This window comes from Oryctolagus cuniculus, chromosome 1, assembly GCF_964237555.1.
Source record: "Oryctolagus cuniculus chromosome 1, mOryCun1.1, whole genome shotgun sequence".
NCBI classification, from domain to species: domain Eukaryota; kingdom Metazoa; phylum Chordata; class Mammalia; order Lagomorpha; family Leporidae; genus Oryctolagus; species Oryctolagus cuniculus.
Window position 1 is genome coordinate 225495786 of NC_091432.1, and position 20319 is coordinate 225516104.

Below are 20319 nucleotides of genomic sequence, written 5' to 3' on the forward strand. Positions count from 1 at the left end.
TCCCTTAGATGTTCCCCATAGATGTTCCTCGTGCATGCCGTCTCTCTCCTCCCTTATAGTCCTCTTCTGCCAATCCTAACTCGGCTGCCCACACGCCGAGTACGCTGCTCTCCAATCAGGAGCAAGTCCTACAGTTTATTGGTTGAACTGGAGGCAGCTGGGTAGAAGCTGTTTTCTCCTCTCCCAGCGCCATATTGTAGGAGAGCAGATGCATAGAATAAGTCTTAATTCCAGCAACTTAGTCTAGTCCGAGCTGCTCCCCACAGAGGAGAGCAGATGCATAGAATAAGTCTTAATTCCAGTAACTTAGCCTAGTCCGAGCTGCTCCCCACAGATCCCCCTTTCTTTTTATTTTTTTGGCGTTGATACGCGCCTGTCTTCGGTGTCCCGCAGCACACACTCTGCTCTACTTGCTAGAGTTGCCACAGGTTCTTACAAGTCCTATCAATCAGGAAAACCGAATCCGGGTCCTCTCTTCGCCATGTTGTGAGGAGGTTTTTAGGCGCTGATGCGTGCCTGTGTTCGGTGCCCTGCAGCGCATGCTCTGCTCTGCCTGCAGGGGACTTACAAGACCTATCAGGCAAACCGAATCCAAGCCTTCTCATTGCCTTATTGTGGGGGAGACTTATTAGTGTTGGTTCGTGCCTATCTTCGGTGACCTGCAGCTCATACTCTGGTCGAGCTTTGCTGGCGCTTACCGCCTTAAATCAGGCAGACCGAATCCAAGCCTCCTAATTGTTGCATTGTGGGGAAGCTTTACTGATGTTAATTCGTGCCTGTCTTCGGTGACCTGCGGCTAGCCGCCCAGGTGCTCATCGCCTCACTAATCGGGCAGACCGAATCCAAGCCTTCTAATTGGCATGTTGAGGGGAGGCCTTTCTATTTCTCTATTTCTCTATCTCCGGGCATTCCTATTTCTCCCATTTTACTTCTATCTTCCAGCATTCCTATTTCTCTCACTTTACTTCTAAAACTTCTGTTTCTCTTATCCCTGCGGCTTTCCGGCGCCCGCCCCGAGACTGCTTCTCGGCGGCTTCCCGGCTCTGAGCCGCTTCAGCCCGCGCTTCTCCGATCTGCGCGGCTTCCCGGCTTTGCGCGGCTTCCCGGCGCCTCGCCCCGCGGCAGCTTCACGGCTCTGCGCGGCTTCCCGGCGCCTCGCCCCGCCGGCGGGTTCCCGGCTCTGCGCGCACGCTCCGCGGTCTCCACGCACTTCGCGCCCGCACCACGGCCTCGCGCCAGCCCCGGCGTTCCCCATCTATTCACGCCCCGTGCTCTCTCTGCACGCGGCGGCTTCCGCGAATGTTTCCGCCACCACCGGCATTCAGTCCAAGTTCCCCGGACTAACCTGGCAAATTCCAACCTGGCGGCCCACGTCTCTGCCTCTGGTTCCAGATCTTCGCCTCTTGCTCCCCGGGGTGACTTGAAGAATTCCAAGATGGCTTGGCCTGCACTCGCGGCTTCATCCTCCCTAACATTTCTCTCTACCCGGTATGTTTCCTTAAGTTTTCTTCCAACAATATTCCTCTCATTTCTCCTGGCTACTCCCCACAGTCCGTATCCGAGTCCAAGCCTCCTCCAGGTTTCACTTTCGCTTTCAATCTCCTAGCTTCCCCACCATAGTCCGCATCCGAGTCTATGAAAGCTTTCACTTTCGCTTTCAATCCTAACTTCTTTCCCACAGTCCATATCCGAGTCTATGCCTAGGCTTTCAATAGCTTCTTCTGGCACCTTTCTCGTCCGGCTTTCCCCTAGGCTCTTCGCTAGTCTCTCTCTCCGGTATTTTCCTGCTTCTTGCCGTTTCTTCCCTCCTAGGTTTCCTATCCGTCCTAGGTTTCCTATCCGAGCTAGGTTTCCTATCCGAGTCACGTTTCCTATCCGAGTCACGGCACCATTATGTCGCTCCCCCTCTTCGTGGAGGAACGACACAGGACCCTGCGCTGTTCTTTCGTCTGCTCGGCCCTCCCCGGGTTTGCTGCTGGTTCTTCCCGGGTTGGCTACTGTCCCTTCCACCTCCGTGGAAGGGCAGTTCCCCCTGGCCGCATTCCCCACTTCCGCAGGGGAGCGGCACACCGCCGGCCGGCTCTCTGGGGGCTGCACGGGTTCCCTTAGATGTTCCCCATAGATGTTCCTCGTGCATGCCGTCTCTCTCCTCCCTTATAGTCCTCTTCTGCCAATCCTAACTCGGCTGCCCACACGCCGAGTACGCTGCTCTCCAATCAGGAGCAAGTCCTACAGTTTATTGGTTGAACTGGAGGCAGCTGGGTAGAAGCTGTTTTCTCCTCTCCCAGCGCCATATTGTAGGAGAGCAGATGCATAGAATAAGTCTTAATTCCAGCAACTTAGTCTAGTCCGAGCTGCTCCCCACAGAGGAGAGCAGATGCATAGAATAAGTCTTAATTCCAGTAACTTAGCCTAGTCCGAGCTGCTCCCCACACCAGGCAACCTCATGTGACTGCTCTGAGGAAGGGCCAGGGGAGAAGGTGGGGAAAACAAACAAACAACAAAAAACCAGGACCAGGCGGGGGATGGGGAAGAACTGTTATCAGATCACAGAAGGCCTGTGGCGATTCTACCTAAATGTGCCTCCAAGTTAAGTCCTTTCTCTACATCCTTTAGGCTTTGGAAGCTGTTCTGTTATGTCTGAACCCCTCATTTTTAGAAAATGGTATTAAATCTCCGATGTGGCAAACCACCCTGGAAGAACTTTTCAAAGGTTGCTGAGGTCTGACCCAGCTCTTAGGCTGAACAATGCTTAACATTTCCCACACCCACCTCCTGTTACCAAAATAGCACCATGCAGCTGGGAGGGACCTTAGGGCAGTGGGTTCACAGTGTCAAAACTACTCAAACCTTGTCAAAAAGCACACGAAGTCATTCTCAGAAGCCCCACCACGTAAAACACAGGACGCACGGCGCTCTGCTGAGCAGGAAAGCAATCCTCAAAACCCGCTTGGCTGATCCTTACCCAGCGGCTGGGCACGTCCAGGGAGTCAAGTCTAGAAGGTAAAGTCTTACCTTCCACTAAGGACTGGGGGCCCAAGCCACACAGAAAGGAGTTGAGGACTGGCCCCGAGGTGGGAGCGGGGGCGGGGCTCAGCAGTGCCTGATCCAGTCCCTTCCTCCCTCCCGTTCCCCAGAGGGAAGTATCACGACTTCCTTCTCTGAGGGCACGAGCGAGCTGGAGCTTCGCGCTCTGGAAGTTCTTCTGACATCTTGATTTCGTTCTTCCTGTCGGACTCTCCTCAGTCTGAGCAAACACACGCCTTAGGAGCTTGTCATCCGGCTCTGAGCTCTACACCCGAAAGAGAGCGTGCGTACGTCCCCCAGGAAACTTGCAGAACATTCCAGAGCACTCCCCAAGCGCACGCTCCCCCAGTGGGTAAGCGGTCAGCTGGTCCTGGGCAGGATTCTGTCTGCAGCAAGGAGGGTGATCAGGCTACTGGCGCCCGTGTCAACAGGACGAATCTCACACACATGGCGCACGAGGGTACACGTGGATGGTGCCCTTGCTTTAAATTCCAAAAACATGCAAACCTGAGTTGTGGTGGTGGTGGAAGTCTGCTTGGTGGTTTCCTTGGGGGTGGTTGTGACCGCAAAGGGACCCAGGAGAGACTCCCGGTGGGGCTGGTCATGTTCTGTTCTGTGAGTGGGGTAGTGGCTACACAGGTGTGTCCACTTTGTGACAATGCATCACAAATGTGCTTTTTTTCGGTTGTATTTTAAGCAAGAGAAACCTTCCTGCCTGCAGCGGCATGCTCTCGGGCATCTGTCTTACCCTCCTCTCACTCCAGGGCCACAGGACCGCGGACAGGCCCTGCCTTTTCCTTCTACTGGGTCCTCCTCTCCAATCCCAAGCACGAGGAGGACCTGAGGAGGGGCTCAGGGGGTGAGATGTGGTGTTAAGCAATCCAAGAATCCAGACCCATGGTCAGGGGTGAAGGGACAAGAAAACAGAGTTTAGAAGCTAACGAGCTAGGCTAAGCTAAATGGGTCCTCTTGGTGCGTCAGCCTGCTCCCGGGTCACACGCGACTCCCGCTTTCAAAGCGGCCTCTCTCCCTTCTCGATAGATCTTCACGCTCACTCACGGAGTGGCAGGGAAGGGCTCTTCTCCAGCTCCACAGATCAGCGTAGAGAGGCTCCGAGAGGCTCAGCGGCTCACTCAGGGTCACCAGCGAGGGCACCTCCCTGGCAGCCGCTGGCTGCTCTCCCCACCTGGGCCCCTCCAGGCAACACCCCCTATATATTAGCAGGAGAATAAGGCTCCAGGCTGGTTAACCGCAGCTTGGCTGGAGTGCGTGCAAGTCTGCAAGGCAGCAAATTTCACTTCTAGAGAATTCCAACCAGCCTTCCTCCTTTCATCGCCAGACTCTCAAAACAAAAGGAGCCCGCATTTGTGGTCATTCCTTAATTGAGGGTCAGAGAACCATAGCAAATGAGCTTCAGGCTACAGAGCCCTGCTGATCAAAGCTGTTAAGAGGCCACGCAATGATGAATGGAATGGTGACTCTCATCATCCAGCCCTAGCAGCCATGGACCTGCCGGGCAGCAGCCAGCAGTCAGGACGTGCACCTCCCACATCCCGAGCCCCCTGGCCCGCGTTGCAGTGGGGCAGCTGCAGTCCAGGTACAGGGAGCCCTGGCTCTGTGCCCAGATCGCTTCCTGCTGAGAAACGTGATGGGCGAGATTCCCAACCTGCTTCCCTCTGTCGAAGTGTGAGGATTAAGTGTTCCTGGCAAAGAACACTTGCAGGTTTTCACTGTTTAATCCTAGATGTGTTCAGGGCGGTCACCAAAGACTTGCTGGTGCTTGTGAATGATAGAGCAATTTGGTCGGTTTCTTGCTCTTAGTAACAGGGATAATCACAGCCCCCACCCACCGCTCAGGATGGCTGAGGGCAAAGTGCCGAAGGGCAAAGACTCTGGGGTCTGGCTGTCTGGGTGTTATTCCTGGCTCTGCCTCTTACACTGTGCAATCCCAGGCAACTTAGCTAACTTCTCTGACCCTCTGCTTCTACATCTGTTAAATGGGAACAGTAGCACTTGAATGGTAGCTGCTCCATGGTAAGTGCTGTACACAAGTTACTCATTACTGCAAGAATTAAAGGAGATGTTTACTAAAAAGGATTCAGGGCAGTGGCTCAAGGTGTTCAACAGCTATTAGTTTCTAGTGCTCAATTAACCAAATGCTGCCATTCATGTGACTTTGCGTATGTGTAACAAGTACACATTCTGACCACACTGGCCCTGGAAGAGGGGAGAAAAGAGGGAGAAGGGGAAGCTTCTACATGATGCCTCCGTAACCATTAAGAATTGTTGCAGGCTCAAGAGTATCGGCTGAGAGGATCTCTGTGCAAGCCGGCCTGATAAACTAGTGCAGGCAGAGAGGTTGCACCTGTAAGTCTATTTTCCCAGAGAGGACTCTCCATCTGGGCCAGCAAAATGAAACCATTAGGAGTCTTCCCAAGCAACACACAGCAAACCATCTGGAGATCTGGCTCTATTGCAGCCAACTCCAAGACAGACTGCACCAAAGCCCCACTAACGAACCCCCTCTGCAGCCATAAGCTTCCAGCCTGCGCCCCAGCCACCCTCCCTTGCACAGGGAAGTCCCTCCCTGGGGCAGACCTGATTTCTTCATGCTGTAGGTTAGACTCTTTCCAGATAAGGAAGAGGCTGGCTTTGTTGCTCTTGGAACTCCGCCCACTCCCTCAGTCAGATGACTCCAGAAGGAGGTGGGAACCAGGCCCTGGGTTGCTCTGATGGCAATCTGAAAGGCTCACCTCTCCCCTGCAGTGAAAGAGACTTGAGGAGCCATGTGGGCCAGCCCCGTCTCCGAGCCGAACTACATCCTGAACAGGTGAGATGCTCAAGACCACCGTCATGCCCCTCTTAAAGCCATCCACGATGCTCCATCTGGCTGTGACAAACCCTGGAAGGTGAACAGGGTTAGAATGCCAAGCTATAAAGAAGGAAAGTGAAGCTCCAACGGGAACCTTGGTTGTAGGGTGTGTGGGAGCCAAGTGTGAGTGAGGTCTTGTCACGACTGGAGGAGCCAGACCAGGCTGGGATGCGAATGGATGTGGTACACGGCAGGGGCGGTGACTGTCACAAGAGCCAAACGGGAGCAGAGCGGGACTCGTCTTGCCCTCTCCTTGGCTACTGGGTTTCCCTCGAACAGCACATGACACCTACTAGGTTCTCCACACATTCTGGTTTAACGAATGTTGAATAAAAGCCTACGGAGGCCAGACAGGCAGCGGAGATGCAACAAGCGATGGCAGGGTCCATGATAAACCATGCAGCTTGAGCTGAGGGCCTAAAGAACTATGAGTGAAAGTGACCGGCTTTATGGATTAGAAAGAGCAACAGAAAGGAGGAGCACGCCCTTCCAGTTTCAGACAGGTTCTTCCAGAGGCAGAGAAGGCACCATAGCTCATTTTAGGAGAGTAGAAAACTTAGAGCCATTTTCATTTATGAATGGATATAGAAGCAGATTCCCAAAGGAAAACCAAAACCAAACCACTGCGCCAACAGCACTTCTCCGGTCACAGAGCCGGCTGTGTTGGCCACAGGTGACTCCTCTCTTTGGGGACACAGTTTTGCACTAGAAGCATGGCGATTTCATGCTGTCCTGCCGCCGCCGGCCCCGTGAGCCACAGCCCTGTTCCCTTCCCTTCTCTGGGCCTGGTTCGTGAAGCAGGGATTCACTCTGGCTCCACTCTGCCCTGGCCAGCCCCAGGGGCAGCTGTGAACGGGGCTTCCATAGAAATCTGAGCAGGGCAATCTCCCGAGGCTCCACGGAGGAGGTGACGCGCCTGGACCGTTGCAGACCGGCTTTCCAACCCTCTCCTTCCTTCCAGAGACCCGACACCTCCATCTGGCCAGGCCCTCCCTGCTCTGCTTCTTCTTCCCACACGCTGGAACACGGAGCCACACAAACAGCAAGGCAGGTCCACCCTTCAGAACCTGGAACGTGCCATGGCTTGAGTATTTGTCCCTCTAGATGCAGGGGCTTGCTCCCTAAAACCTCACGCTCACAGCACTGAGGGGGTGGAAATGGACTCAGTTATGGCGTTTGGAGGTGGACTCTTTGGAAGGGGACTGGATTGGACTGGATCACTAGGGTACATCCTGGTGGCTTTGGAAGAGACCAGAGGACGACAGCCATGCACTCTTCAGGTCTCTTGCCACACAATGCTCTGTGTCACCTTGAAACATTCAGCAAGAGCCCTGTCACCACCTGCTGACCCAGTAGGCCCCCACCCAATCTCGGACTGCCGACACTGAAAACCACGCGCTCGGTCAATCTTGTCGGCGCCTCGGGTATTTCACTGTGGTAACACACAGGCCCTTTCTACCCAGGCGCAGCCCCCAGGTGGGCCTCCAGGGTCCCCTGATGAAAGGATCGGCTTTGGCTCTGGCTTTCTATGGGGGGGACAGAGGCAAAGAGAACAGCCCATGCAGGAGCCCCAAGGAGCTCTCCCCAGGGCAGCCCCAAGCCCACCCGTGAGAGAGGAGACAGAGGCAACCAGCCCAGCAAAGAGAGGGAAAACCCAGCTCCTGAGACAAGTACTCAAGGTTAGTAAAGCCCGTGGAGAACTTTGCATGCACCCTGGGTCACGGTGAAGGCCAGGGTGAGGAGGACAGGCAGGGGCCCCCCACCCACCCAGTTAGCCTGGGAAGCATTTCTTCCTCATGCAAAAGGCCTATGACCAGGGCTGATGCATGGCAAAGAACACTAAAATAAGCTTAAGTGGATACTAATGAAACAACCAGAAAAAAAAAAAAAAAAAGTGCAACACGGTGCTTAGTAAATGCAGTGACACTGGGCGGGCATTTGGTTCCAGCTGCTGTTTTGTACGTGTGTCGTGGGCATGTCCATTCCTGATCCCAGCTTCCTACAAATGCGCAAGCCAGGAGGCAGCAGGTGATGGGTCAGCTGGGTCCCTGCCACCCACGGGGGACACCTGGATTGAGTCCCTCGCTCCTGGCCTTTTCCGTGCTATCGCAGGCATTCGGGAAATCTCTCTCTGTCTTTGTCTCTTTGCCTTTTAAATAAAATGAAAAGGAAGGAAGGAAGGAATCTGCTGACCCCGTCCCACAGGCCAGGTGGTCTCAGACAAGTCCTCTTGCCTGGCGGAGCCTCCCAGCTCTCAAATGGGCACCAGCAAAGTTGACGCAGATTATTCCCGCGCGCCTCCGGGCCTCTTTGTTTTGCTCTTTGCAGAGTGGCAAGGCCTTGGCAGGGACCCGTGCATGCTCGGAGGCTAGAAAGAGCCTGTTCTCACTTGCTCTGCAGACGTGGCTGATGAACATGCAGCTTCCAAGCTCAAACACATCCTCCGCAGAGATGCGCACCTCGGCCAGATCTGATTCTCCCCTGAATTCCCACAGCCCCTGGGCAGCCACTTGTTTCCTGGTGCTGTGTGTGTGTGCGTCGCTCTCCATCTCTCCACAGACGCTCTCACGGACAGCAGTGAGGCCCGGTTTATCTGGAGGTCCCCAGTGGTCCTTACGGAGGCCCTGATACAGAGCAAGTTCCGAGGTGGACAGGTGGATATGTGGACAGGTGCAAGGGTGGATGGACAGATGGCGTATTACCAGTCTCTTAGGGCTACCACAAGTTACCCTGAACTGGGTTGCTCCACACACAGATACTGATCGTCTCACAGTTCTGGAGGTCAGAAGCCCAGAGCGGCAGTACAGTTGGTTCCTGCTTGGGCACTCAGAGGTGGAATCCACAGTACACCTCCCTCCTAACTTCTGCGGTTGCTAGCCGTCCTTGGCGTCCCTACGGCAGCCCAATTCCAGGTCCCTCTATGGTACATGGCGTTCTGCCCATGTGTCTCCTCTGTGTCTGTGTCCAGATGTCCCCCTTCTTCTAAGGAGGCTAGTCCCTGGGCTGGAGCTCACTGTAATCCCCGAGTGACCTCATCTTAACTCAGTGGCATCTACAGAGGCCCTATTTCCAAAAACGGTCACGCAGGTCCCAAGCATTAACACCTCACCCTATCTTTTTGGGAGGCACTATTCTAGCCACCAGAAACGGCTACCCAAATAACTACTGGCTGGGAACCGGTAACTTCTAGCACTGCTTTGACTGACAGCCGTTCGGGATGAGGAAAGGGGAGTCCCTTCAAGAGGGTGCAAACCTTTAGCAAGATGGAAGTGTGGAAACCCATTGCGGGCTTCTTCTCCCCACAGCTGCCCGTTAGCATAAGCACAGATCGGATCCCACTCCTCCCACTCCTTGGGAGTTTCCAGTTTTATCATGAGAACAGCAAGGACGTGGCCATTCCACCCTTCAGAATTTTCAGTGAAGGTAAAAACAGAAAGAAGTCACTAATCCCATTCTCCAGATGGCTTTTCTGTCTTATCATGAGCAAGCTAGACAGGGCAGACAAGATGGCAAAAAAGATGGCAAAATCAGTCTTTTTGGTGTTTTTGGTTTTTTTTTTTTTTTTTTGTCTCTGCTGTCTAACTGATTGTTGGCTGCTGTTCTGGTTCTTTTTTTTTTTTTTTTTTTTTTCCTTTTCCCCAAATGTGTGCTTGAAAGACTGGACGGCTCATAGTTCCTTGGGTCTGGCTCCCTTGGAGCCCCGCTCCTGGCTGCTACCGCAGGAGATTCTGCCTTAATAAATCTCGCTTTGTTTGCAAGGAAATTCTTCTTCCATGTGAGACAAGGAACCAAGGCTGCCTCTCTTTGCTGCCCTTGCACCTGTAACAGTATCTAGCAACCATGAGGGTTGAACGTCTGGGTACAAATAGAGAACTGAATGCAAAGGGGAGGAAGGAGGGTGCGCCTAAGAAAGAGAAGGGATGAAATCCTTAGAGCATTTCTGGTTGACCAGGGCATTTTCTAAAGAGGAACTGAAAAGCGGGGAGGATGTGTGTGCAAACGAGCAACACCACCCAGGACAGGCTCTGGGCTGGGTGCTTGCTGAGTTTCAGGAGACTGTGGCATGGCCAGGAAGGAGACTGCTGGTCTGTGGAGCCTCAGCCTCCCTGCATCCCAGAGACAGGAGTGGGAGCGATCACCTGGATCACCTGGAGGGAAGGGGGCCCCTCAGACAGCTGGCCTCGTGGAGGTGGAGGTGGAGGTGGAGGGAAACACAAAGCCAGACTATAGGCTGCAGCCATTCAGGGGATGAGCCGCAGGTGCAGGTAAGTGGAAGGACCTCTTTCAGGAAGCTTGTCTGGAGAGTGTCAGCCAGAGGCACCCTAGAGGAAAAGGCACTGCCCCCAGAGCACACTGCAGACAGTGGGAAACCCAGGGGAGAAATGGGTTGAGGATCCAGAGGAGGGAGAGGACCTGTTGAGGGTGTCCTGGCACAGAGGGAGGGGCGCCCCTGAGATAGTCAGGTGACGCAAAAGGGAAGGAGACAAGGATGGTGGGCTGGTGGTAAACTCAGGAGACAAGGAGGGAGGGGAACAGGAAGTTGAGTTCTAGCCGACAGCATCTTAAGTGTGAGGGCACCGGAGCGGGTAGGGGGCAGGGGAAGGCAGAGGACCATGCAGAATCTTAACATGAACCTTGTAAAGTATTCCTTTTATTTGAAAGACAGAGTGACACAGAGAGTCATTTTCTATCCACTGTTTCACTGCCCAAATGCCAGACTGAAGCCAGGAGCCAGGAACCCCATCCGGGTCTCCCACATGGGTAACTTGGGTTACTCAGGCCATCATCCACTGCCCCCCCCCCCCCGGCACACTGGCAGGGATCTGGCTGCAAAGCATGGAGTAGCCACGACTTGAACCGGGCACTCTGACATGGGGTGCAGGCACCCTGAGCTGCACTTACCCTGCTGTACCACAACATAAACAATATTTCAGATGAACTATTTCATAACTATGCTAGCAATATGAGAAATTTACTTTAAAATAAGTCCAATATTGTTTCTGGGGGAAGGCTATAATAGCATTAAAGTCTTTTTGTTTGCATACTGTATTAGTTTCTGAGGGCTGATTTTTATTGTGTCACCATTCAGAAAACAAACCAAATGAGCCAATTTATAACCTTTACAAGGAAGAAAAGTAAAAATTTACAGGTAGCAGGGTCAAGCTTCATCCTGAAAGTCCTGGGGGATCCCTGGATGACAGTAAGCAAAGGGCATTCCCTGATTTCCTTTAATTAGGACTGCTCAGGGCTGGCGCTGTGGCATAGTGGGTAAAGCCACCGCCTGAGAGGCCGGCATCTCATACGGGCACCAGTTTGAGTCCTAGCTGCTCCACTTCCCATCTGGCTCCCTGCTAATGTGCCTGGAAAAGCAGTGGAAGATGTCCCTCATGAGAGACCCAGACTGGCCCAGCTCTGGCTGTTGGTGGCTATTAGGGGAGTGAACCAGGGGATGGAAAACCTCTCCTCTCCCCTCCCCTCCCCTCCCCTCCCCTCTCCTCTTCTTCTCTCTCTGTAACTCTGCCTTTCAAATAAATAAATAAATCTTAAGAGAAGGATTGCTTGGTGGAAGATGGCCCAAGTCCTTGGGCCCTGCACCCACGTGGGAGACCCAGAAGCAGCTCCTGGCTCCTGGCTTTGGATTGGCGCAGCTCTGGCTGTTGCAGCCATCTGGGGAGTGAACCAATGGATGGAAGACTCTCTCTCTCTCTCTCTCTCTCTCTGCCTCTGCCTCTCTGTAACTCTGTAGCTCTGCTTTCAAATAAATAATCTTAAAAAATAAATAAATAAATAAATAAAAAGGAGGAGGAGGAGGAGGAGGAGGAGGAGGATCGCTTGGCTGCGAGGGAGAGTGGGTGTGAGAAGGAATATCTCCAGCCGGCAAAACCAAGCAAGAGGCTGCCAACCAGTTTCCGAGTTAAAGAGAGCTGACCCAGTGGAACGAGCCGGACGATCAGAGAGCAGCAGCAACTTGAGGGCAATGAAGGAAGCGGGGTGTTACCATCTTGTGTTACGTGAAATAAATTCTCTTCCCACTTTGCTTGAACCTCGCCTTCTGGTGAGCGATTCCCAGGTTTAAAATCTAATCTTGCCCAGTTAATGTATCATTTATGTGTCTTTCTTCCTCTCCCAGGATACCAGCTCTTGGGGCTGATACTTCTGTTACATTTTGTACCAATGTGGAAACCCCTAGTACCCACCTCAACGTGTGCAGGCTAAAAGCCATGCATACCGCTGAGCGGGGCACAGCAGTGATAGTAACAGCGCTGAGGGTAACCATGGGATGAACAGAGAGAGACAGGAAGGAGCCAGGCCAGTGCCACTCAGTGCACCGCCAGCACACCCAGCGGTGTCCGCGTGATGCAAATGTGGCCAAGCCCCAGCCCGCACCCTGACCCGAATGTCTGGGCTGGGCTCGGGAATCCGGGCAGGGGCAAGGTCTCAGACGCTCTGGTCATCCACTAAAGTTCACACAGCTCTGCCGGGGGCTGCTTCCTCCCTGGTTTCTGGAGGAACCAGGTGAGTGGCCAGTGTGGCGGGTGACAGAAACAGAGTCGCAGCTGAGAACCTGCAGACAGAGCCAGGCTGGAGCCTGACTAGGGAGCTGCCAGGATGCAGGCAAAGGGGAAGCCAGGGTGGGCAAGAGCAGGCAGGTGTCGTGTGAGCAGAGAGGAACGCAGGTGTCCCGACGCGCACCGCAAAGAGGCAGGAGGAGGACCAGGAACAAAGGCATCCGAGGGCCAGGAGAGGAAGCCAGGTGCTGCCAAGACACGAGCGCGAGGCCGAGGCTGCGAGTGAACGGGAGGCTGCCCGGGAAGCCCCAGCTAGCCCTCACCTTGGGGCTCTCTGCACCCCGAGGTCCCGCTGGCCTCTGGAAGAGAGAATAAAGCCACAGACGGGGCCGGGTAGCTGCTGAGCGGAGGGGTACCAGGCGGGCCGGGGCATGGCATCGATCCTGCGCTACAGTGATCTCCGCCTGTCCATGCTGCGTTAGCATTGCCCCTCCCTCAGCAGGCTCTCGGCTGTCTCCTCTCCAAGCCAAGCACCTTTCCCCCTGGCTCACTGCCCCCACCCCGCTACTGGTTCCCTCTGTGGTCATGGGGAGAGCAGTGGCTCAAGACCTGGGACCATGCCGGGGAGGAGGACGGGCACTGAAGTGAAATGGCCCCACTCCCAGCATTGCTCCATCCAGTCTGGTGGCAGGAACACCCACGCACACAGACACGGCCTGCCCCTGCAGATGCGCGCTCCGCTGCTGGCCACGGGAAGCAGTGGCTGCACCTATTGCCCCCGGCGCCCGTCTCCTGCGCTGGGGTTTGCTTCATTTAACCACCCTCCTGCTCTGCCTCCTGTGCCTTCCCCCTTCACAAGCCTCCTCTCCTGGGGCTGTTTCCTCCCCCACATTCTCCCGGTAAGGAAACTGAGGCTTCAGAAACCCCGGTAAAATCAAGGGGCTCCTAGGGACTGCTTCCCCTGGGACAGCCTTGGTTTATAGCTGTCGTGGATCAGTCATGGGTGAATGACTCTGGTTGGAGAACAAGTGATAGGGTGACCCTATGTAAAAATAGTCAGTAAAGCAGAGTTCGGTGAGGTCCTCTTCATTTTTTATTTTTTTATTTTTTATTTATTTTTATTTTTATTTTTTTTGACAGGCAGAGTGGACAGTGAGAGAGAGAGACAGAGAGAAAGGTCTTCCTTTGCTGTTGGTTCACCCTCCAATGGCTGCCTCGGCCGGCGCGCTGCGGCCGGCGCACCGCGCTGATCCGATGGCAGGAGCCAGGAGCCAGGTGCTTCTCCTGGTCTCCCATGGGGTGCAGGGCCCAAGCACCTGGGCCATCCTCCACTGCACTCCCTGGCCACAGCAGAGGGCTGGCCTGGAAGAGGGGCAACCGGGACAGAATCCGGCGCCCCGACCGGGACTAGAACCCGGTGTGCCGGCGCCGCTAGGCGGAGGATTAGCCTAGTGAGCCGCGGCGCCAGCCGAGGTCCTCTTCAAAGCCCTGCCAGCCGCCAGCCGGGTGGAGGGAGGGCTGGGCTCCTCCTGGGTGCCCCGCAGGCTCCATTCCGCTGCCCACCCCTGAGCAAGTGCCCTACCCCTCTCTTGCTGATCTCCATCACAACCTCCCTAAATTGGTTCCCTGACTGTTTCCCACACAGGAGATAAACTCAAAGGAAGCTGTTGCATGGCCAGGAGAAAATCCTGAGGTTGTTTTGTCTTGGATTGTTCCCGGCCCCTCCCCCCAGATTTTCCTGGGTCTTTTGTAAGAAATTGATGTGAGCATAAAAGGCCTTCCAAGAATTAATCGCTACTGATGAAGTTCCAGGAACCTTAGGCAGGATGGAAAAAAAAAAAAAAAAACCCACAACTTTTTTTTTTAAGTTTAAAGTTTATTTATTTGAAAGGCAGATGCAGACAGAGTCTTCCATCCACTTGTTCACTCCCCAGATGGCCGCAAAGAATGGAGCTGTGCTTATCAAAAGCCAGGAGTTTGAAGCTTCTTCCGGGTCTCCCACATGGCTGCAGGGGCCCAAGGAGTTGGGCCATCCTCTACTGCTTTCCCAGGCCATAGCAGAGAGCTGGATCAGAAGTGGAGCAGCCAGATCTCGAACCGGTGTCCATACAGGATGCCGGTGCTGCGGGCAGCAGCTTTACCCACTGTGCCACAGCACCGGCCCCAAACCCACAACTTTTAATTGAAGCCACCATTGAGATATTGAAATGGTTCTTTTCTACGCCTGTTCGAATGAGACAGCTCTGGGTTCAAATCCCAGCTCCTGGAGCCAGCACTGCAGTATAGCAGGTTAAGCCTATGTGTGCTGGTTTGAGTCTTGGCTGCTCCACTTCTGATCCAGCTCCCTGCTAATGTGCCTGGGAAAGCACCAGAAGATGGCCCAAATGCTTGGGCCCCTGCACCCAGGTGGGACATCTGGAAGAAGCTCTGGGCTCCTAGTTTCGGCCTGGCCCAGCCCCAGCCACTGTGGCCATTTGGGAAGTGAACCAAAGGATGGAAGATCAATCTCTCTCTCTCTCTCCCCCCATAACTCTGACTTTCAAAATAAATAAAAATAAATCTTAAAAAAAAAATCCCAACCCCCCTAATTTTTTGCTGCGATGTCACTGAGTTAAATCACTCATCCTCGTGGAGCCTCAATTTTCTCATCTATAAAGTGGGAATAATAATGCCTTACTCTTTGCATCACTGAAAGGATCAACCATAACATCTATAAAGTTTCTGGTAGCCGGAAGGCACTTAGAAGTACTTTCACGGTGCCCAAGATATAAGCGTTGTCCCTACCTCCACGTGGGGTCACGAGTTAGAGCCTACAGCTGAGTGGGTGTTGCCTAAATGCATGACCTTGAACAAGTCACGGCCACAATGGTTTGTTTCTACCATCTGTAAAACAAGAATAGCAATGCCTCCCTCCTCAATCAGCACCAATGAACTGGTGCATGCAAACTGCTGGGCACGGGGCCTGGGATTGCAGCAAGCACCCAATAAACGGTGGTTACTCGGTTCCAAATAATGATCATGCCAGATCTCTCCACCTTACAGGCTCTGGCACTAGCTGCCCTGTGTCCCCAAAGAGTTCACCATGTCCCCATGTCCTGAAAGCAATCAGCCCTTCCTGGCACCGAGGTTGGCAGCTCCCAGAACATTTTCATATCCCGCCCTCTGCTAGAGTCTCCCCCACAGCCTATAGATCGGGCCACGCTGTTCTTTCTGCTCTGCAGAGAGGAGCCTAGCACCAAGGAGTTCAGTAACTCGCCCAGGGTGACTCTCTAGGACAGGAAGCTGGGTTAGTTGCAGCCAATGCCGACCCCCAGACACTCGTGTCCCATAAGAAGTCTTTAAGCCACTGATTCAAAGTAAGGCCATCAGGAGGTAATGTGTTCCCTCGTTCATGTATTCATTGGCACTTAGTGCCAGTATTAGCACCTGCCGTGTGCCGGGCTGCTGGGTCTACAGTGATAAGACCACCCTTTCCTGGAGCTGACTGACTAGTGGGGAGTGGAGCCGTCACACTGCCAAAGGCATCACGCCACTAAGGTTAGTGCCCTCCTACGGCGACGACAAACAGCGCCACCATCATCCCCTCCGCCTTCCGTCCTCCCTGCACTCTGAGCTCCGCAGCCTTCTGCAGGACTCTGCGGGCCGCTGGCCGCTACAGGGACACCGCGCCAGCCTGGGCCACTCTCCTGTCTCACACGACCCCAGCCTCCTGAGCTGCACAATGTGCAGATGAGAAAGCAAGCAGCGAGGAAGGGCAAGGACGGAGCCAGAGCCGCTCAGCCAGGAGGGCGCTGAGCCTGGTACTCAGGGCCCAGCGTCTCTGACACAAGGTGCCTCTTAGCCATAGCACAGGGAAGTGATGAGCTTAGGAAAGGGGCCGGGGCTATTGTCTTCATGGATTTCCGCATCTGTGGGGCTGACGCTGTGGGAGGTTGGCAAAAGCCACAGCCTGCAATGCCAGCATTCCTTAGGGGCGCCAGTTCATGTTCCAGCTACTCTTCTTCCGATCCAGCTCCCTGCTAATGTGCCTGGGAAAAGCAACGGAAGATGGCCCAAGTGCTTGGGCCCTGCACCCACATGGGAGACCCGGAAAAAGCTCCTGGCTTCTGGCTCCGGATTGGCTCAGCTCTGACTGTAACGGCCATATGGGGAGTGAACCAGCGGATGGAAAACCTCTCTCCCTGTCTCTCCCTCTCTCTGACTGTAACTCCACCTCTCAAATAAATAAATAAATCTTTAAAAAAAAAAAAAAAGCTGGGCCGGCGCCGTGGCTCAATAGGCTAATCCTCCACCTTGCGGCGCCGGCACACCGGGTTCTAGTCCCGGTCGGGGCACCGGATTCTGTCCCGGTTGCCCCTCTTCCAGGCCAGCTCTCTGCTATGGCCAGGGAGTGCAGTGGAGGATGGCCCAGGTGCTTGGGCCCTGCACCCCATGGGAGACCAGGAAAAGCACCTGGCTCCTGGCTCCTGCCATCGGATCAGCGCGGTGCGCCGGCTGCAGCGGCGGCCATTGGAGGGTGAACCAACGGCAAAGGAAGACCTTTCTCTCTCTGTCTCTCTCGCACTGTCCACTCTGCCTGTCAAAAAAAAAAAAAAAAAAAAAAGCTGCCTCTGGACTATAGAGAAAACTCCAGAAAGCTCTGCCTGCCGGAGATGCCACATCCCTGTCCGATGCCTCCCCCAGTGCTCTTGAATGATTCTGGAATGCCACCGGGGAAAGGCGAGCATCACCCTCAGCCAGATGCGCTCGGAAGTGAGACACGGAGTTCAGAAAGAACCTCCCAGAGCTGGCACTGTGACACAGTGGGCCAACATCCCACATGGGCACCGGTTCTAGTCCTGGCTGCTCCACTTCCAATCCAGCTCCCTGCTAATGTGCCTGGGGAAAGCAGCAGATGGTCTACGAGCTTGGGCCCCTGCACCCACAAGGGGGACCCGGATGGAGTTCTGGATCCCCGGCTTTGGCCTGGCACGGCCGTTGCAGCCATCTGGGGAGCGAACCAGTGGATGGAAGACCGACCTCTGTGTCTCTCCCTCCCTTATGTCCTGCAGAATGCAGTCTGGAAACCCCATTGCACCTTATTGTTTCCACCTTGCCCGTGGGTTTAGTTCCTGATGAGCCTAGAGCTCCTAGCAGGTGTTTACTTCCTTTTTCACCAAGCGTCTGCCTTTCGTTCTTCCAAATATGCTGGTAGCTGTGTGATGAGAAGTGGCTTCGGGTGTTTTCCCCCTCGGGTGTGGTTTCCCAGCACACAACCATGGAAAGCCCACAGGCTTCGCTCTGTCTGTGGGACCCAGGCCTGCTTCCTCAGCTGGCTGAACTGACGTCAGCAAGCTAGGCATAAAAACTGAACATCTGGGCCGGCGCTGCGGCAAACAGCTAAGTCGCCAGCCGCAATGCCACTTCCCATATGGGAGGATCGGTTTGAGTCTGGCTGCTCTGCCTGCAATCCAGATGTGTCTGGAATGTGTCTGGCAGAAGACGGCCCAAGTGCTTAGGCCCCTGCCACCCACAAGGGAAACCAAATGGAGTTCCTGGCTCCTGGCTTTGCCCAGTTCTGGCCATTGAGGCCATCTAGGGAGTGAACCAATAGATGGAAGATCTCTCTGTGTCACTCTGCCTTTCAAATATATATGTGTGTGTGTATAATTTTTTTAAAGGAAACATCCAACCCGATGCTTTCTAATGTTCTCCCAGGTATTGCCAGCTATTCACTTTCTTTTTTATTTGACAGGTAGAGTTACGGACAGTGAGAGAGAGAGACAGAGAGAAGGTCTTCCTTCCATTGATTCACCCCCAAATGGCCACTATAGCCGGCGCTGTGCTGATCCAAAGCCAGGAGCCAGGAGCCAGGTGCCTCTTCCTGGTCTCCCATGTGGGTGCAGGGCCCAAGCACTTGGGCCATCCTCCACTGCCCTCCCGGGTCACAGCAGAGAGCTGGACTGGAAGAGGAACAACCAGGACTAGAACCAGCACCCATATGGGATGCCGGCGCCGCAGGCAGAGGATTAACCAAGTGAGCCAAGGCGCTGGCCCCAACCAGCTATTCACTTTCATGGTAGGATTTCATTTCCTAGTTGACTAGGAAGTGCCATATGGGGCCGGTGCTGTGGCTTAACAGATGAAGCCTCTGCCTGCAGTGCCGGCATCCCATATGGTCACTGGTTCGAGTCCTGGCTGCTCCACTTCCAATCCAGCTCTCTACTATGGCCTGGGAAAGCAGTAGAAGATGGCCCAAGTCCGTGGGCCCTTGCTCCCACGTGGGAGACCACGAAGAATATCCTGGCTCCTGGCTTCAGCCTGGCCCAGCCCTGCCCGTTGGGGCCATTTAGGGAGTGAACCCGTGGGTGGAAGACCTCTCTCTTTCTCTCCCTCTCTCTGTGTATGTCTCTCCCTCTGTCTCTCTGTAACTCTGACTTTCAAATAAATAAAAAAATCTTTAAAAAACAAAATAACCCCTGGTGGTCTGGGGTGGTCTGTGACTGACACCCTGCCCACCTCCCAAAGCAAGGGTGTAGACACTACGCTACCCGCTTTCCTGGAAAACCTCTCCCCTCCTCTTCAGCGAGGGCCCAGTGGGAATTAAGAAAAGGGGAGTAGAGGCCGGAGCACCCCCCAGTGTCCTGCAGCAGTCTCCCCCTTAAGTGCCAATGGCAGGGGGGACGTCTGGCTAAGTTGTCTCAGCCACAGAAAGACGTGCTCAGTATTGTCTTTGGCCAGGAAGCTGGTGCCCTGGAGCAGAGCAGGTGGGCTGGCACCTCGAGGGTCACCCAGCAAGGAACAGAAGCCATGAGCTCTGGGACCGGCCACTGGCCAGAGATGAGGACAGAGGAGCCGAGCAGCCCAGCAGCCCGGGCTGAGCCTGAGTTGAAGTCAGCCACGTGGTCCCACGCATCAGTGCAGGGGGCAATGGCAGAGCTGTGACTCACTGGGTTCATCAGCAGTCAGGGGATCACCCAGACAGCCATGGAGGCAAAGCTGATGAAAAGCAATGGTGGACACGAGATCTAACAGCGATCAAGGAAACTGGGCGGGGTCGGGGGAGCTCACAACATCCTGTGACGGAGATTCTGCTCTGCTATTCTTGACATTTTGCAGAGAAGGAAACTGAGACTCGATGAGCCAGCATCTCTTGCCCCAGCTCAGACAGCCAAGAGTGAAAGCCAGAACCGCTCCAAGTCTGACCAGCACAAAAGCTTCACCACGACACGGGTCTCTTCCAGCCAGCAGCCATCTCACTCTCTCCGCGCTGCCCTTGGCTTTCCTTCTGCACCCTTGATTTCTACCTTTAATTACTCTCATTGATGTAGACCTTAGCCCTCATTCTAGATGCAGAACCCCTTTAGCACAGGACTCCATGTCTCTTGAAATAATACTCATAACCACAATGACAACAGCATAGTCACAGCAGCCGCAAACGCCAAATGCCCAGTCCGTTACACCTGTTGTTCCGTTCAGTTCCCACTGAACTCTGCAAGGGAGGCACTGGAATCAGGCCTGTTTTACAAACGAGGCTGCAGCTCAGCGGACCGAGCAGAGATTCAATCCCTAACAGTCCTGCTTTAATCACGGTGTTCAATATGACTAATTTCCTCTCTCATCCTATTTAGTTGCGACTGCGTTTTGAAGCATTCTCAGAAAGGATCCGCAGGCTTTCCCAGATGCCAAAGGGGCCCAAGGCACGAGAAAGGTTCAGAGGCCCTGCCAGGATCCCGTCCTCCATCTGTCCCACAGAATCCGGGGTTCCCAGCGGGCTCAGGAAAAGGTTCTCGGCGCCGCTTTCCTCCATCCACACATAGGACGATCTGTGATTGCAGCTGTGTGAGCCCACTCACAACACCACGTCCCCCAATTAAAGCTGACCTTTAGCATCCGATGCACTAATTGCAAAGGCATCCGTTGTCCATCAAA

The 20319-nt window shown here is 54.3% G+C and overlaps 1 protein-coding gene and 1 long non-coding RNA gene across 3 annotated transcripts in view; one reads left to right on the plus strand and one right to left on the minus strand.

The window, feature by feature from the left end:
• The window catches only part of LOC127493200 (uncharacterized), a 150399-nt gene extending 133738 nt beyond the window's left edge, over nt 1-16661 (plus strand). The window contains exon 4 of the long non-coding RNA XR_011381827.1: nt 2439-16661. This is a non-coding gene — a long non-coding RNA (uncharacterized lncRNA). The remainder of the gene's footprint in view (nt 1-2438) is intronic.
• Nucleotides 1-20319, minus strand: part of GGTA1 (glycoprotein alpha-galactosyltransferase 1 (inactive)) — a 66064-nt gene that overhangs the window by 31166 nt on the left and 14579 nt on the right. The window lies entirely within an intron of this gene.